Consider the following 17,486-nt stretch of genomic DNA (forward strand, 5'->3'; position numbering starts at 1 on the left):
GGTATGGCCATTTTGTTTCCATGGTGGACAGAAGGTATATCTGAAAAATCACAAGCAACATGATGTGGAACCCTGCTTGCTCTGGGCTCTGTATAAGATCTGGGAGACAATGTTCCAATGATAGGGAAGTCCCACCAAATATTCTTTGTACTGTGGCTGGGATGGGGCTTTGAGGGATGGCTCTCCCTCTCTGAGGGCAGGTCTTCTTCTTCACCCATGGAGAGGAAATCTGCTATGCCCTGTGACTTCTGGGATCCCTACCACCTCCAGGACCACAAAGAGGCCTAAGGATTATACCCTTCAATAATCAAGAAATAAAATATTTAGAGGGATTTTTAAAGCAATTGAACTATCAAAATTGAGCAGCAAAGAAACTGAGATGGCTTAATGTGCAATTCTACACCCAACTGTTGAATTCAAATGGGACTTGCTTCTGTGAAGACCATGCTATTCCTTACAAACTGTAAACTAGACAGCATGTAGCTAAAAGCTAACAACTAATATGTACCAAAAGCATATCAGAACAAGGTGGCCACCAGATGTAGAGAGGCCAAGAAGGAATTAGATAATGCTTCCAGGTGAAGGATTTCCATAAACTGGGTGATACAACAGAACATCGTGTCTCACCAGCCCACAAATTCTCTTGGAACAAAGCAAGGCTTCCTGTGCATACGTCAATGTGTGAGAAGGATCATGTGGTGAGATGCAGTCCTAGAACAGGGATCGGGCAACCTTTTCAGTCTCTGCAAGTCAGATCCTCCCGTCTCCCACCCCCTCTGGGCCACTTTGATATGTGAGTGGGGCTGCCCACCTGCCAGTCACCTGAAGTCACTATGATGTTAGGTGATAACTTCAGCGAGGCCTGCAGTAGGTGGTGATCAACTGATTGGCATTGACAATGAGCCCTGCTTTGTCCATTTGAGGGCATTTAAATTCAAATTACACCTGCAAATGGACACTTTTCTTTCTGCAGACTGCGAAAGCTGTCTACAAAGAGAGAACATGCCCAACTACAGATGTGCTTTGAATCGAAACCACATCTACAAATAGACAACTTCAGAAGAGCTTGCTGTCAGAGCCAATCAGCTGATTGGTGCTGTCAACAAGCCATACTTGCCGATAAACAATTGGGAGCACTCTTTAAGCTGCCATCACTTCCTTTCAAACTGCATCATAATGAGCGAGCTTCCTGGGGCATCTAGTCGACCAGATGCTAGAGTAGATGCACCCTTGGCCTGATCCACCAGGCTCTTATTATATTCTTATATCAAACATAGCAACACATATGATATCAAATGGACATGGTTTGGGGAAAACGGCATCTTGGGTCAAATTAGGACCCCTGCCAGACCTAATTTGGTCTTCAAGCTGGAGGTCCCTCCTTGCTGTTTTAGAAGATAAACAGGGATGGCAGCTAAATGGCCTGCCCATGGCAGGGAGAGTTACTGTGAGGAACACCAAAAGTTGCTTTAAATTAAATCAGATCATCAGTCCAACTAACTCAGCAATTCCTATTCTAATTGGCAGAGGCTCTCCAGGGTTATAGATGGGAGTTATTTCCAGCCCTACTTGGAGATACCAGGGATTGAACCTGGTACTTTCTGCATGCAAAGCAGATGCTCTCACCACTCAGCTTTTAAGACAAAGAAGCAGAGGAAACTGCCGTGCACAGAGTTTGACCATTCATCCATCCAGCTCAGTATTGTCCACTCTGACTGGTAGTAGCTGTCCAGTGTTTTAAACAGGAATTGGAGAGTTGAAAGGGACCTCTGAGGTCATCTACTCCAACCCCCTGCTTATGCAGGAAACCCACTTTATCATTATTTCTCAGTCTTATCTGGGGATACCAAAATTGAACCTGGGGCATCCTTCCATACCATGCATGCTCACTATTCCTGAGATAGGGGGAATCAGTTCAGAACTCTGCATATGCAAGAACCATGAAGAAAACTCTGAAGACATCCAGCTCAGAGCTGGAGAGATTGAAAAGGAGGATACAGGAGGCATTTATGTCTGCTTCTTCATCTTTTTGTATGAGCTTCCTGGTTATTGTATCCAGGATGTGTGTCATGATATCTTAAGATAGCAAATAATTGTTCTCCCAAGGTTTCTGCATAGAGTGTTCAGACAGAGAGCAAGTTTCGTCTGAAGAGGGAAAAGAAGAGGCTGCTTCATCACCAACATAAAGGCACCTCACATTTCAAAAGGAGCCTATTTATCTGATTCAGATAAACTTCTCTTACTTGGAACAGACTCAGGGACGGCCCACTTCATCTCTGGGTTCAAGAGAAGAGTCACAACTCACTGCCCTCCTATTCTTTCATACCTAGAGGTGCTGTGTGGCGGAGAAACTCAAGAAAGGAAGGAGTGGAGCAAATTTCAGAGAAGGGGGCAAAAATAATATTCTGGCTTCACTGGATTTATTTCAGACTTTCAGGGCTTGCTGGTGTATAGACCAGTGTCCTTAGTTAATAAACAGCTGCAATTTCACACTACCATTCCAGATGTGTGTGAGAGCAAGAGACTACATGTGTACAAATGTAAGTGTTGTTGTTGTTTAGTCGTTTAGTCGTGTCCGACTCTTCGTGACCCCATGGACCAGAGCACGCCAGGCACTTCTGTCTTCCACTGTCTCCCGCAGTTTGGTCAGACTCATGTTTGTGGCTTCTAGAACACTGTCCAACCACCTTGTCCTCTGTCGTCCCCTTCTCCTTGTGCCCTCCATCTTTCTCAACATCAGGGTCTTTTCCAGGGAGTCTTCTCTTCTCATGAGGTGACCAAAGTATTGGAGTCTCAGCTTCAGGATCTGTCCTTCCAGTGAGCACTCAGGTCTGATTTCCTTCAGAATGGATGCGTTTGATCTTCTTGCAGTCCATGGGACTCTCAAGAGTCTCCTCCAGCACCATAATTCAAAAGCATCAATTCTTCGGCGATCAGCCTTCTTTATGGTCCAGCTCTCACTTCCATACATCACTACTGGGAAAACCATGGCTTTAACTATACGGACCTTTGTTGGCAAGGTGATGTCTCTGCTTTTTAAGACGCTGTCTAGGTTTGCCATCGCCTTTCTCCCAAGGAGCAGGCGTCTTTTAATTTTGTGACTGCTGTCACCATCTGCAGTGATCATGGAGCCCAAGAAAGTAAAATCTCTCACTGCTTCCATTTCTTCCCCTTCTATTTGCCAGGAGGTGATGGGCCCAGTGGCCATGATCTTCGTTTTTTTGATGTTCAGCTTCAGACCATATTTTGCGCTCTCCTCTTTCACGCTCATTAAAAGGTTCTTTAATTCCTCCTCACTTTCTGCCATCAAGTTTGTGTCATCTGCATATCTGAGGTTGTTGATATTTCTTCCGGCAATCTTAATTCCAGCTTGGGATTCATCCAGCCCAGCCTTTTGCATGATGAATTCTGCATATAAGTTAAATAAGCAGGGAGACAATATGCAGCCTTGTCGTACTCCTTTCCCAATTTTGAACCAATCAGTTGTTCCATATCGAGTTCTAACTGTAGCTTCTTGTCCCACATAGAGATTTCTCAGGAGACAGATGAGGTGATCAGGCACTCCCATTTCTTTAAGAACTTGCCATAGTTTGCTGTGGTCGACACAGTCAAAGGCTTTTGCATAGTCAATGAAGCAGAAGTAGAAGTCTTTCTGGAACTCTCTAGCTTTCTCCATAATCCACCGCATGTTTGCAATTTGGTCTCTGGTTCCTCTGCCTCTTCTAAATCCAGCTTGCACTTCTGGGAGTTCTCGGTCCATATACTGCTTAAGCCTGCCTTGTAGAATTTTAAGCATAACCTTGCTAGCGTGTGAAATGAGTGCAATTGTGCGGTAGTTGGAGCATTCTTTGGCACTGCCCTTCTTTGGGATTGGGAGGTAGACTGAAGTTCTCCAATCCTCTGGCCACTGCTGAGTTTTCCAAACTTGCTGGCGTATTGCGTGTAGCACCTTAACAGCATCATCTTTTAAAATTTTAAGTAGTTCAGCTGGAATACCATCACTTCCACTGGCCTTCTTATTTTCAGTGCTTTCTAAGGCCCATTTGACTTCACTCTCCAGGATGTCTGGCTCAAGGTCAGCAGCCACACTACCTGGGGTGTACGAGCCATCCATATCTTTCTGGTATAATTCCTCTGTGTACTCTTGCCACCTCTTCTTGATGTCTTCTGCTTCTGTTAGGTCCTTACCACTTTTGTCCTTTATTATGGTAATGTTTGTACCAAATGTCCCTTTCATATCTCCAATTTTCTTGAACAGATCTCTGGTTCTTCCCATTCTGTTGTTTTCCTCTATTTCTTTGCATTGCTCGTTTAAGAAGGCCTTCTTGTCTCTCCTTGCTATTTTTTGGAAATCTGCATTCAATTTCCTGTATCTTTCACTATCTCCCTCGCATTTTGCTTGCCTTCTCTCCTCCGCTATTTGTAAGGCCTCGTTGGACAGCCACTTTGCTTTCTTGCATTTCCTTTTAATTGGGATGGTTTTCGTTGCTGCCTCCTGTATAATGTTTCGAGCCTCCATCCATAGTTCTTCAGGCACTCTGTCCAGCAATTCTAAATCCTTAAACCTGTTCCTCACTTCACTGTGTATTCATAAGGGATTTGGTTTAGATTGTATCTTACCGGCCCAGTGGTTTTTCCTACTTTCTTCAGTTTAAGCTTGAATTTTGCTATAAGAAGCTGGTGATCTGAGCCACAGTCAGCTCCAGGTTTTTGCTGACTGTATAGAGCTTCTCCATCTTTGGATGCAGAGAATATAATCAATCTGATTTCGATGCTACCCATCTGGTGATGTCCATGTGTAGAGTCGTCTCTTGTGTTGTTGGGAAAGAGTGTTTGTGATGACCAGCTTGTTCTCTTGGCAGAACTCTATTAGCCTTTGCCCTGCTTCATTTTGCTGTCCAAGGCCAAACTTGCCAGTTGTTCCTTTTATCTTTTGACTCCCTACTTTAGCATTCCAATCCCCTATAATGAGAAGAACATCCTTCTTTGGTGTCACTTCTATAAGGTGTTGTAAGTCTTCATAGAATTGGTCAATTTCAGTTTCTTCAGCACCAGTGGTTGGTGCACAAACTTGGATTACTGTGATGTTAAAAGGTCTGCCTTGAATTCGTATCGAGATCATTCTATCATTTTTGAGATTGCATCCCAGTACAGCCTTTGCCACTCTTTTGTTGACTATGAGGGCCACTCCATTTCTTTTACGGGATTCTTGCCCACAGTAGTAGATATGATGGTTATCCGAACTGAATTCGCCCATTCCCGTCCATTTTAGTTCACTGATGCCCAGGATGTCTATATTTATTCTTGCCATCTCATTTTTTACGACATCCAACTTACCAAGGTTCATGGTTCTTACATTCCAGGTTCCTATGCAATATTTTTCTTTACAGCATTGGACTTTCCTTTCGCTTCCAGGCATATCCGCAACTGAGCATCCTTTCGGCTTTGGCCCAGCCGCTTCATCAGCTCTGAATCTACTTGTACTTGTCCTCCGCTCTTCCTCAGTAGCATGTTGGACGCCTTCCGACCTGAGGGGCTCATCTTCCAGCATCATAACTTTTATATGCCTGTTATCTTTGTCCATGGAGTTTTCTTGGCAGGGATACTGGAGTGGCTTGCCGGTTCCTGCTCCAGGTGGATCACGTTTGGTCAAAACTCTCCACTATGACCTGTCCATCTTGGGTGGCCCTGCATGGCATAGCTCATAGCTTCTCCGAGTTATTCAAGCCCCTTCGCCACGGCAAGGCAGTGATCCATGAAGGGGACAAATGTAAGTAGTGTGCATCTAATGGTTGTTGAAGGCTGGTGATGGTAGCCTTAGGCCAAACTTCCAGAATCTTGTGTACCCTAGATGTTGTTGGACTCTGATGCCCATCAGTCACACACAGCATGACTAATGGCCAGGGATGATGGGAGCTGTCATCCAAAACATCTGGAGGGCATCAGATTGGGGAAGGTTGCCTTAAGCCATCAATGGTTTTGTTCCATTTGTACCCTGCCTTCCCCCCAAATGATGCTCAAAGAAGCTAACAGTAATAATAATAATAAAATAATAAAGAATAATAAAGAACAGTACAATGCATAGCAGCATAAGAAGAGCCTTCCGGATCAGGGCCATGACTCATTTAGTCCAGCATCTTGTGGCTAACAAGGTATCTCTAGAAAACCCTGAAGCAGGAACTGAGCACAAGAGTGCTCCCCCATCCTAAGAGATCCAACAATGGGTATTAAGAAGCATTACTGCCTTTGACTTCAGAAGCAGAGCACAGCCATCATGACTAGTAGCAGTTGATAGATTTGTCCTCCATGAATTTGTCCAATTCTCTTTTAAAGCAATCTAAGCTGTTGGCCAAACAAAATAATAACAGTAAAGGGTCAGATATCAATGCAATCAATAGATAGAGCACATGCTTTGCATGGAGAAGATTTGAGGTGCCATCCCCAACATCTCCAGGAAGGACTGGGGGAGATACTTCCATGGAGAGCAATTTGTTAATTTTTTGTATTTTGTTTAAAAGACGTATACACACACACACACACACACACACACAGAGTGATACCTTGGTTCTTGAATGGCTTAGTTGTTGAACAAATCGAACAGTTTGTCCTGGTTTGCAAACGTTTTTCGGAAGCTGAACGTCTGACGTGGCTTTCACTTGAGTGCAGGAAGCTCCTGCAGCCAATCAGAAGCCTTGCCTTGGTTTTTGAATGGCTTTGGGAGTCAAACAGACTCCCAGAATGGATTAAGTTCGAGAACCAAGGTACCACTGTTCTAGGTATAAAAAGGACAATTCCTGGATGCCAAGATCTAGGTTTGTAGCAAGTACTCTTTGGTGAGAGAACACAAGCAGAGATTTAAAATCACAAAATATGCAGCAAATTAAAGTGTGGAAATATAAGCAGTAAGACCTTCAAAATATTCCCTTCTAAGTTGCTTCCAAAGTTCCCCTCTTCTCTTAACATAGAAAGAAGCCACACGTTTGGTAAGTTAAAAATAGTTTACTTAAAACACTTCAAAGGTTAGATTCAAGTGCTTTCTCATACAGCAGCTAGAAAAGACAGGCAGTATAACTTAGGTTCCAACAGTGGTAAATGTTTTAAAATTATTTGTGTAGAGACACAAAGATGGCCTGATTAAGCCACATGGTCTAAGCTTGGAGCATCCAGCTTAGACCTCCTTATCAGTAGGGTGGAAGAGAGAGTAACCCTTTCTCCCAAGATGAGGGTGTGTGGGCTTGCTAAACCTGACAGGACCACATACTCTATTGTCCTAACAGATGGACTGAGGGGAGCGTGACCAGTTCAGTCACACTGGGTGTAGAGACTTAGGAGCGCCAGAGGGGGTTCCACAACTATTATGTAGAATTGAAGGCAAGAGGCGGGGGCACCAAATTTGGGCACTGAAAGGGACACTGCTAATATTTGAGACCCCAAGATCCACCACTGGTCTTAACCCCTTCATACATTAATTAGAGTTAAGCGTGTTGGTTATATAGGACTGAATATCCCACACAATTCAGTGTAAGTCCAGTTCCTGTGTTCTTAAGCTGCTTGTTTATAATGCCACCTAGTGGTGCGGAGAATTTTACATTTTCATGCTTCAGATTTCCCATATGGTATTTGACAAGACAGTTCATCTCTCCATATTGACATGGAAAAGGTACTACAAGGTAACTTTTCGTTATTGTCTTGATTGGAGGCATAAGCCCAATGGTGGAAGCCCCAAGTGACTTCTGTTATTCAACAAGACTTTCTGCCCACTACAACTGCAACTTCTTTTCACAGTCCAGGTATGGGGAACTATGGATGCTGAGATGTTGCTGGACTATGGCTCTCATCATCTCTGGCCATTCTGGATGGGGCTGATGGAAGCCATAGTACAACAATATTTGGGGAGCCACAGATTCCTTATTTCTACTGCTGCACTTTGACTTTCTCTAACACTTCTTAGTGACTTCCATTGTTTGGTGCACTCCCGATGTTGTGGACTACAAATCCTAGCATCCCTGACACTGACCTCTGTTGGCCAGAACTGATGGGAGTCCAAAATATTCAGTGTTGGATATGAAACTATCCATGTATATGGATCATGTATATCATGTATATATTGGATGTTAGGGTTCGAGCAAACCATGATGCAGGCACTAGGGTCATACCAATGCCAGAGGAAGGCAGCCATATTTGCACACACACCGATCCCTAACTATATTCTTGTGTGGTTCCCTTTGCTTTATCCCAGTTGTGGTTTATGCCTCTAGGATTTCATTGGGTCAGGGGCTAAAGAAAACTCTCTGTGATTGACGGTCAAAAAGTACAGTTTTATCAGCAAGGACCCACAAAGCGAAACAACTTCAGAGAAGTGAACTCAACAGAAAATGACACATATTTCATTTTATGGAGCCACATATGAACACCATATTCTTTCCCTCACTCATCTAGAAGACAATATTGAGCTAGAGGTACCAATAGCCTCAAGATAAGGCAGCTCTCTTCATTTATATAGACTTAGGGGTTCACAATCTGTGGGCTCCACCAGTGGTCCATGGATTTAATTCAGGTGATCCATGGCATAAAGATGAGAAACAGCACTTCCATCACACTGAATATTCATATTGATTTTTAATCACATTTTAATTGCATTTATTTCTTGTATTAAAATTTGAGTTCTATGGAATTACAGTTGCTACAACAGGCAGAAAAATCATTAAGTAGTCCACCAAGTAGGGTTGCCATGTGTCCTCTTTTTCCCCCCAGGACACGTCCTCTTTATGAGGGGAAAATTTGAGACATGTTGCATTTATTTGCTTTGAATGGCCATCATAGCGTCTTCTTTTTTGCTCTTCAAAATATGGCAACCCTACCACCAAGACTCTCAGCAATTTTCAAGTAAACCATTGGGAACCACTGGGCTAGAACACTGGATGTAAAGACCATAGTTCTCTCCTTTTACATTTTTTTCAGTTTCACTCAGCAGCCAAAAGGAGGAAATTAAGGCACCTTCTTCTTCTGCAAATAAAAACTAAGAATCACTTTTATCCTTTCCTAATATCAAACATGTATCTTATAATTAAATTTCAATCCCTCCCCCCTGCTCTCAACTAGGATCATTCATTTGACAGATCCTGCAGTGAGATTATTACAAGATTATAAACTATTGTCAGTCAAATTATCAATGCCGGTTTGAAAAAAACCCCTCAACATTTTGTCAATGCTGAGAGCAGATGTGGGAGGGAAGGAACAATGAATGACAAGAGGTTGTCAGTTCTTGGTTAGAAATAATTGGCACAGAGGAGACAAAAGATGAATCAAGTGAAGAAAAAAAGAGTGATGGCAAAAGCTCTTACATTTCAAGACTTCTCCTAAATAGGAGGACTAATGCACCGGAGAATGAATGGAGTCTTGAACTATGATGTTTCAATTTATTGATGATGCAATATGACTTCTGCTTAAAGTGGTTGAGTCATTCATTCATTCTGCTTAAGGTGTTTTCTTTAAGTTGGGTGAGCACCAGCCTGAAAAGAACTTAAGCAAAATGAGGTTGGCAGGAGCTAGGTTACAGAGTGCTCAGTGACAATGAAGAATGTAAGAGGGCAGCAATTTTCATTCTAACTTGTATTTGCCACAATCGCCCCGTTTCTGTTCTGCTGCAGTTCGCTTTCCATCAAATACTATGTTATTCATCTTGCTCTCTGCTATTTAGCATGAGTTGCATAACTATTTGTGCAATGTATGTAGTCTACATTCATTTTGGTGTAAAGGAAACTTCAAAACAATGGGGGTGGGTAATTAATTACATGTTGTTTGGAGACTCAAAAACAACAACAACCCCACGATGAAAATGAATACTGGACTAATTTCCATTCCTGACAACAGATGAACAGGCCTCTCTTTCCACCACAGAGTTACAATTCCCAGAGTTTCCTGGGAAGAAGGTTGTACAATGACAATAAAGCTATTATTATTATTATTATTATTATTATTAGGGGTGGACCATTCCCAGGATTCCTTGGGGTAAGCCATGACTGTTGCATCATTGTGCTTTCAATGTATAATGCATATAGGACCTAAGCTCACTGTTGCTGAAGCAACATCAAAGCTCTGTCCCCTTATGGAAAAGCCTGAGCCCTACATATGGACTGGCCTGGCCTGAGGCCAGTGCCTGCATCATACAATAAACAGGGCTATGTTGAAGGATCCTACAACAGAAACAAATGGCTTATGAGTCACCCAAGATGTACAGGCCTGGCTTAAGGATTGCTATTAAAGAAAGGTTAGAGACTGTTTAACACACACTTGTTTCCTGACTGTAATAAATCTTAACATATAAAGAACCCACACCATTCTCCAAATTATTGGCAGTAAATGTTTTAAAGCCCACCACTAAAAGAAAGAAAGGGGGGTTTAAACTACAATAAACATCAGTGTGTCCAAAACCTTTTAAAAATGACAGCTGCAGTTCACAGACCATTCAGACTGGAGCAGTTTCATGGACCAGGGCGGGAATCTCATGAGCAAGGCAGCCTATGAATGGCAACCCATTCTCTCCCTCCCCGCTAGGAATATCGATTTTGTTTTGGTTTTAATTGTACATTAACATTCAGCGTTGACATTAAACGCTTGCTCCCCATGGGATCAATGGACAGAAAAAGCCTACTTTTACAAGTGCATATCATGGCTGAATAAAATCAATCACTCTGAAGCCCAAGTGTGCAACAGATTCCATGGTACAGGCGTCATCTGCTCCCCTATGTCAATGCTCATGATTACTTTTAATCTTAGAATAAACGCCACTCATATTAAAGTAATTGAATATCTACACTTCTACAGGGTAGCAGAAATATTCCAATCGCTCCCTGACTCTTTTACAAGGTCTGTTTTTTCTCTACTTGTGTTTTTAGAAGAGTCTTAAGGTAACTGGGAACTGTGGCTGAGACCATATAACACCGGTTCAAAGTGTTGGTGCTGACCTTTAATGCCCTAAATGGCCTCAGTCCTGTATACCTGAAGAAGCGTCTCCACCCCCATTGCTCAGCCCAGACACTGAGAGCTCCAAGGTCCTTCTGGCGGTTCCCTCCCTGCGACAAGTGAGGTTACAAGGAACCAGAGAGAGGGTCTTCTTGGTAGTGCCGACCACCCTGTGGAACACCCTCCCAGCAGGTGTCAAGGAGATAAGGAACCAGACAACTTTTAGAAGACATCTGAAGGCAGCCCTGTATCGGGAAGTTTTTAATGTTTGATGTTTTATTGTGTTTTTAGTCCTCTGTTGGGAAGTGCCCAGAGTGGCTGGGGAAACCCAGCCATAGGGGCAGGGTACAAATAATAAAAATTTTGTTGTTGCCGTTGACTGCCTGAGCTCTTATATCCCAGCCCAATGGCTGAAATCAACTGGAGGAACAGTGTTAGTTGCCTCCCATGTTACAGAAACCAGACTGGCCTCAACCAGAAGATCCAGCATTTGGTGCCACTGGTCTCGTGCCCTGGAGGACTCTTGCTGCAGAGATTCAGTAAGAACCATCACTTTTGACTTCCATGCATCTCTTGAATGCCTTTTTATGTGACAGGCCTGTGCTGCTGCTTAATTTTTTGACTAGTCTATTTGCCTGAGATTGTTGACCCAACAGCTGTCTGTCCTTTTTCTGCTTGCTGAACCACCTGGTCAACTTTTTCCCTTACCCTCAGCTCTGAGACTCACAAATTAACATAGGAAGGTTCTTTTTATTAAGTCAGACCATTGGTCGAATAGTCCCAATGTCATCTACACTGACTGGCAGCAGCTCTCTGGGGTTCCAGGCAGGGGACACTCCTAGCCCCACCTGGAGATGTTTGGGGTTGAACCTGTGACCTTCTGAATACAAAGCAGATGCTCTTCCACTAAGTTATTACCATTCTCCACCTCTTTTACTGTCCTTGGCAAATGTCAGTGTGATTCAGCTATTTTACTCTAGCTGTGGATTCATAGAATCTTACAGAATTGTAGTTAGAAGGGACCACAAAGGTCATCTAGTTCAACCCCCTGCAATGCAGGAGTCTTTTTGCCCAATGTGGGACTCAATCCCATAATCCTGAGATTAAGAGTCTCATGCTCCACCAGCTGAGCTATCCAATGGAGACTGAGCTATCCAAATATTCCCTCAAGACTTCTTAGATGTAAACGCATGTCCTTTCAATTAGAGATTCAGGCTGTGTGTGTGTGTGTGAGAGAGAGAGAGAGAGAGAGAACACACAGAGCATTACTAAATTCCAGACACTTCTGGAAGTAGCATGTGAGACTAGTGTAGCATGGGAAGCAACACTATTGTTGGGAAAATTGAACCCAATTTCTGACAAACAACAGGCGTTTATTTCTGCTATCAGCAAAACTAGCCCCAGCTCGCAAGTTGACACATTGTGGTTGCTGTTTGGGCCAATTCTTGGAAAGAGCCAGGCAATATCCTCTCCTCCATCTTTCATTTGGGGGTTGGCATTTCAAAGGACTTGGAACGAATGCCAGACAGTTTGGCAAGTCTCTAATTGACTGTTTCAGGGCAGTAAATTAACAGGAGGTCTCCCTGCTTCTCTTTCTGTTGTTTTTCTTCTTAATTTTATCAGGCAGACGGCTGCTTGGCAAAGGGGACCCACATTCTCCTCTGTGTGAATTCTGGGAGTGGGGTAAATACCTTTGGGGAGATATAAACTTAAGTTGCAACAACAGCAAAAAGTAGTTACACAGTGCGACATACTGAAATGAATGTGCAAGCAGTGTGGGCACCAAGAGACTATGTGTTCCAACATCAATGGTGCCAGTCATTTGGCATTAAAATATGCGCCAGCTGCAAAGCCTTGGATCTGGATAAGTCAGAGAGTGCTGGCAGGCTGACAAGGTGCTGCTTTGGAAACATAGGGAGCTGCCTTATATTTAAGTCTGACAATAAATTCCTCTAGCTCAGCATTGTCCCACTGACAGGCAGCAGCTCTCCAGGGGTTCAGATGGGGGACATTCACAGTCTCACCTGGAGATGCCAAGAACTGAACCTGGGACCTTCTGCGTGGGAAACTGATGCTTGGCTGTTGAGCTCAGGCCTTCCCCTTGGACAGAGATTGGCAAATCAGTTAATTCTGGTTTCTCCCACTTTCCCATTTTTCCAATCTTTATCTTAGTTCCTCACATTTTCTTATCAGTTTGCCAATTGTTATTTTTTAAGTCCTCTTGAAATTGGTGCAGTTTTGGGGGTAATATACACAATGTTATATGCAGCACAGGATTCTAAAGACAGGCACAGCAGAGAGAAAAGGAAAAATACACAGCCTACATGAACACAAATTGTGCATTTTAAAATGAGAGTACAGGCATCCCCACACTTACATGCCATCACCTCGCACGTGACCACGTATACGCATGGTGCTTGGACACAATTAAAAATGAAAACAATTCTAACCAGAAATGGTGGGAGAGAGCTGGAAAGTACATTGTGGCTCATAAGGAGACCCTTCTGAAGAGCCTGAAGAGGACATCAGTGAGCCGAACATCCAGAAAAAAGAGACCCCAACAGCTACAAAATGGCATGCAGGAGCTCTTGCTGCTGCCATGCTACCCTGCACAACAGCTGTTGGACAGGAGGCTATATGTACTGCAGGAAGCTCCCCACTCACGTGCATTTCACTTATGCACATGGGGGCCTGGAATGTAACCCCAACATAAACTCTATGAAGAGAAAATTAAGGGGAGACAAGATAGCAACCTTCAAATATCTGAAGGGCTGCTGTCATATAGAAGATGTAGCCGGCTTGTTCTCTGTTGTTCCAGAGGGCAGGTCTAGAACCTAGGTGTGGAAATAGAAGGGAAAGATATTTTTACCAACTTTATTAGGAGTGACTTCCTAACAAAAAGCAAATATTTAAAACATAAGAAGAACCCTGATGTATGGGCACACATGACATTTTATTCTAGAATCCATTGAGATGCAGCACTTCACCCCTTATATAGACTGCACCCATAGAATCATAGAATCTTAGAGTTGGAAGGGACCCCAAGGGTCCTCTAGTCCAGCCCCCTGCAATGCAGGAATAGCAGTTAAAGCATCCCTGATAGATGGCCATCCAACCTCAGCATACAAACCTCCATAGAAGAAGAGTCCATCACCTCTTGTGGGAGTCTGTTCCACTGCTGAACAGCTCTGGCCAAGCTAGTTTCGCTGCATATTTTTGCCCCTAAGACGCACTTCCTGAGAAGCTGGTTTTATTCTGAGAATGAAAGCTCATTTCAAATTAATTCTGCATTGCCCCTTAGTGTGTCCATTTGAAAGCAGATGCAGGCAGTTCTGCCCAATGACATCGTGGGTGGATGTACACCAAGATTGTAATGACCACTTCCATCTTTATTCACCTGGGCATGTGCAGGGGGCGTAAAGGCATGGATAACCTAATCAAATGGATATCCAACAACCACACCCATCAATCTAGATGGAAAGCAGCATGTTGAGGAAGAGCATTAATGAGCCCAGACTGAGAAAAACTAAACTATTGTGCTACAAATGGGTTACTGTGTGCGCAGCTCCACTCCCCTAGCGGCCAACCAGATGTTTCTGGGAACTTGAAGGCAGGAGCACAAGAGCCCTCTCCCCTCCTGCAGTTTCCGCCAAATGGTATTCAGAAGCATTACTGCCTCCAACAGTGGAGGTAGAACATGAAGACATCAAGGTTAGTAGCCACCAATAGCCTTACCCTCCATGAACTCCCTAATGGTAAGAGCTGTTCAACAGTGGAGCAAGCTGCCTCAGGGGGGCAGGGGGAAGTTATCCTTCACTGGAGGTATTTCGGCATCTGTAGTCACATCTTTCAGGGATGTTGTACTTGCATCCTCTATTGCATTTTTGTAATTGTTATGCCTAGAGGACATGGAGGCATCAACCCCCCATTTTTTGCCATCTGTTTGGAAGGGCAATTCTATGAAACTAACAGCTGTGAACACCGTAGAGAATTTGCTTGTCTCCTGACTTTATTTGCTAGTCTTTTTATCAGCTTACTTTTTACTGACTATGTTTGTTTCCCATTCATTGAATTCAATGTGACTTACCTCTAAGTAGACAGGGTTACAAGTGCAGCCTTCATGCAGTTGTGCTTCCCTCTCATTGTAGATGTTCCTTTAGATTTCCTGGCTATACATCAAATGCATGGGTGTTCCTTTAAGACACAAAAGGCATCCAAGTTAATGCAAGCTAGTTTGCAGTACCAGCAGTAGCTTTGATGGAATAATTGATTTATACAAAGCAACTACCCTAAGCAAACTGCATGACGCTGGAAAGGCATTTGGCTGAGCAAGCAGCCACCATCAGTTGAAATTATGGGCTATGTATACACTTAAAGCAAAACGCTTCCCCACAAAGAATCCCAAGAACCGTAGTTTACCTCTCATAGAACTACAATTCCCAGCACCCATAATAAACTACAGTTCCCTGGATTCTTTAGGGGAAGTAATATGTTGGTGAATATGCAGCCAGCCATGGTGGGAAGAAGCTGCTTCATCCAAGCTTCATACATAAAGATGATGTACATTGTATTACCCAATTTGCAGGTAATTGTATTGTAAAATGGTGTAGGTTGGCTGGTCTTCCCAGGTGTGGTGTATCTATCTACCTCATTACAATGGTACCTTGGTTCTCAAACTTAATCAGTTCTGGAAGTCTGTTCCAAAACCAAAGCATTCCAAAACCAAGGTGCACTTTCCCATAGACAGTAATGTAAAACGGCTTAATCCGTTCCAAACTTTTAAAAACAACCCCTAAAACAGCAATTTAACATGAATTTTACTATTTTATGAGACCATTGATCCATAAAATGAAAGCAATAAACAATGTACTGTGCTATAAAATAAATGAAGCAGTATTGTAGATGATAAAATAGAAATTTAAAAAATTTCTTACCTGCATTGATGATAGTCACTGTTTGGAATTTATTCATTTCCACAGTCACTCAATCAATCAATCAATCAATCAGTAGCTGAACTGGGATCCACACAGTCACAAAAACAAATTAACTGAAAAAGCATCAAAACAAAAAATGCAAAATAAATAGCAAAAACAACTCCACCAAATGTAAGCTCCAAATATCACCTCAGAACACTGCAATTGGAAATGGAAGGCTTGAATTATAATGGGGGGACGGACACATATTAGCAGTGCAACAGGAAACACAGGGGGACGCAAATCAGCAGCGCATTCCTGTTCACCCAGGCATTTGGTGGCTGAAATATTATTGATCCTGGCCTCATTGAAACTTGGACTCAGCTACATTAGGAAAGCAATAGTGATTTGAATGAGCTATAAACATGCAACATCAGATGACGACAGAGAGCAGGAAATTTTAAAACACGATTTTCCATAGATATTTCCCCCTCTCATTTCTGACTTATTTATAGCGTTTATTTTCCCGTGTTTAGATCCATCCACTATTACTTATGAGGGTATATGACCATTTTTATTTTTTTGGATGTTCTTAATTCCTTTCAGATGTTTTAAATATATTACAATTTTATTTTAGTCGCATTGTTTTCCTGCTTGATTGTTTTCTGGCCTCGTCCCTTTGGGGAGGAAGGGCAGGATAGAAATTTAATAAGGTCATCATCATCATCATCATCCATGGCTGCATACACATTATACATTTAAAGCACATTCAAGGTACATTTCCTCCCTCAAAGAATTCTGGGCACTGTAGTCCACCCCTGCATAGCATTACATCCCCATCACCCTTAACAAATTACAGCGCCCCTGATGGCAGAGGGAATGTTTTTTTAATATGTTTTGAAGGCATATCATGTATGCAGCTGAAGTGCCTATTTTGTCAAATGTATGCCCAAGAATCAGCTAACCCTAACCCTAACCCAAATGGGAATTCCTAAGCATCCGTTGAGCAAAATGCAATACAACCAGGTGTATGTACAGTTGTATACACTGATTTCACAAGATCATTTTTCCCTGCTTGCTTGATTCATGCTGAGCATCTATGGAAGGGAATCCCTCATCATTAGACAGGCAGGCCAACTGGAGACCACCTTACGCACCTGCTCCCACTGCATTCTACAGGAATGTCTTTCATTGAAGTCCCTCAGGTATCAGAAGCCCTCTCTGCAGTAGCTCAGAGCAGGGCTTTCAGCATGACAGCACCTGCTTAGTGGAAGATGTTCCCTGTTGAGATATGACAGTCGCCCACTCTCCGTACTTTACAGAAACAACTGAAGACATTTTTGTTTCGACAGGCTTTCTCAGCCAGATAAATAGGTCCCTGTTTCAAGGTGTTCATTTTGCATTGTTTTAAAACTTATCTTCAGGGGAGGTTTGCACTGTTTTCAAAATGGTTTTACGCTGTTTCCATACGGTGCCTGTAAATCACCTTGAGGCATATAAGGAAGGTGATTTATGAAACAAGGAGGGGGAGGAGGAGGAGGAGGAGGAGGAGGAGGAGGAGGAGGAAGAAGAAGAAGAAGAAGAAGAAGAAGAAGAAGAAGAAGAAGA

The 17,486-nt window shown here is 43.0% G+C and overlaps 1 long non-coding RNA gene across 1 annotated transcript; it reads right to left on the reverse strand.

The window, feature by feature from the left end:
* Positions 1–12,187: 12,187 nt before the first annotated feature.
* Positions 12,188–16,363, reverse strand: LOC310669057. Its single transcript, XR_014506998.1, has 3 exons — positions 15,900–16,363; positions 15,053–15,159; positions 12,188–13,799 (listed from the first exon to the last, which is right to left on the reverse strand). It is a non-coding gene; the product is annotated as an uncharacterized lncRNA (long non-coding RNA).
* Positions 16,364–17,486: the final 1,123 nt, after the last annotated feature.

This window comes from Podarcis tiliguerta, assembly GCF_965153285.1.
Source record: "Podarcis tiliguerta genome assembly, chromosome: Z".
Taxonomy (NCBI): domain Eukaryota; kingdom Metazoa; phylum Chordata; class Lepidosauria; order Squamata; family Lacertidae; genus Podarcis; species Podarcis tiliguerta.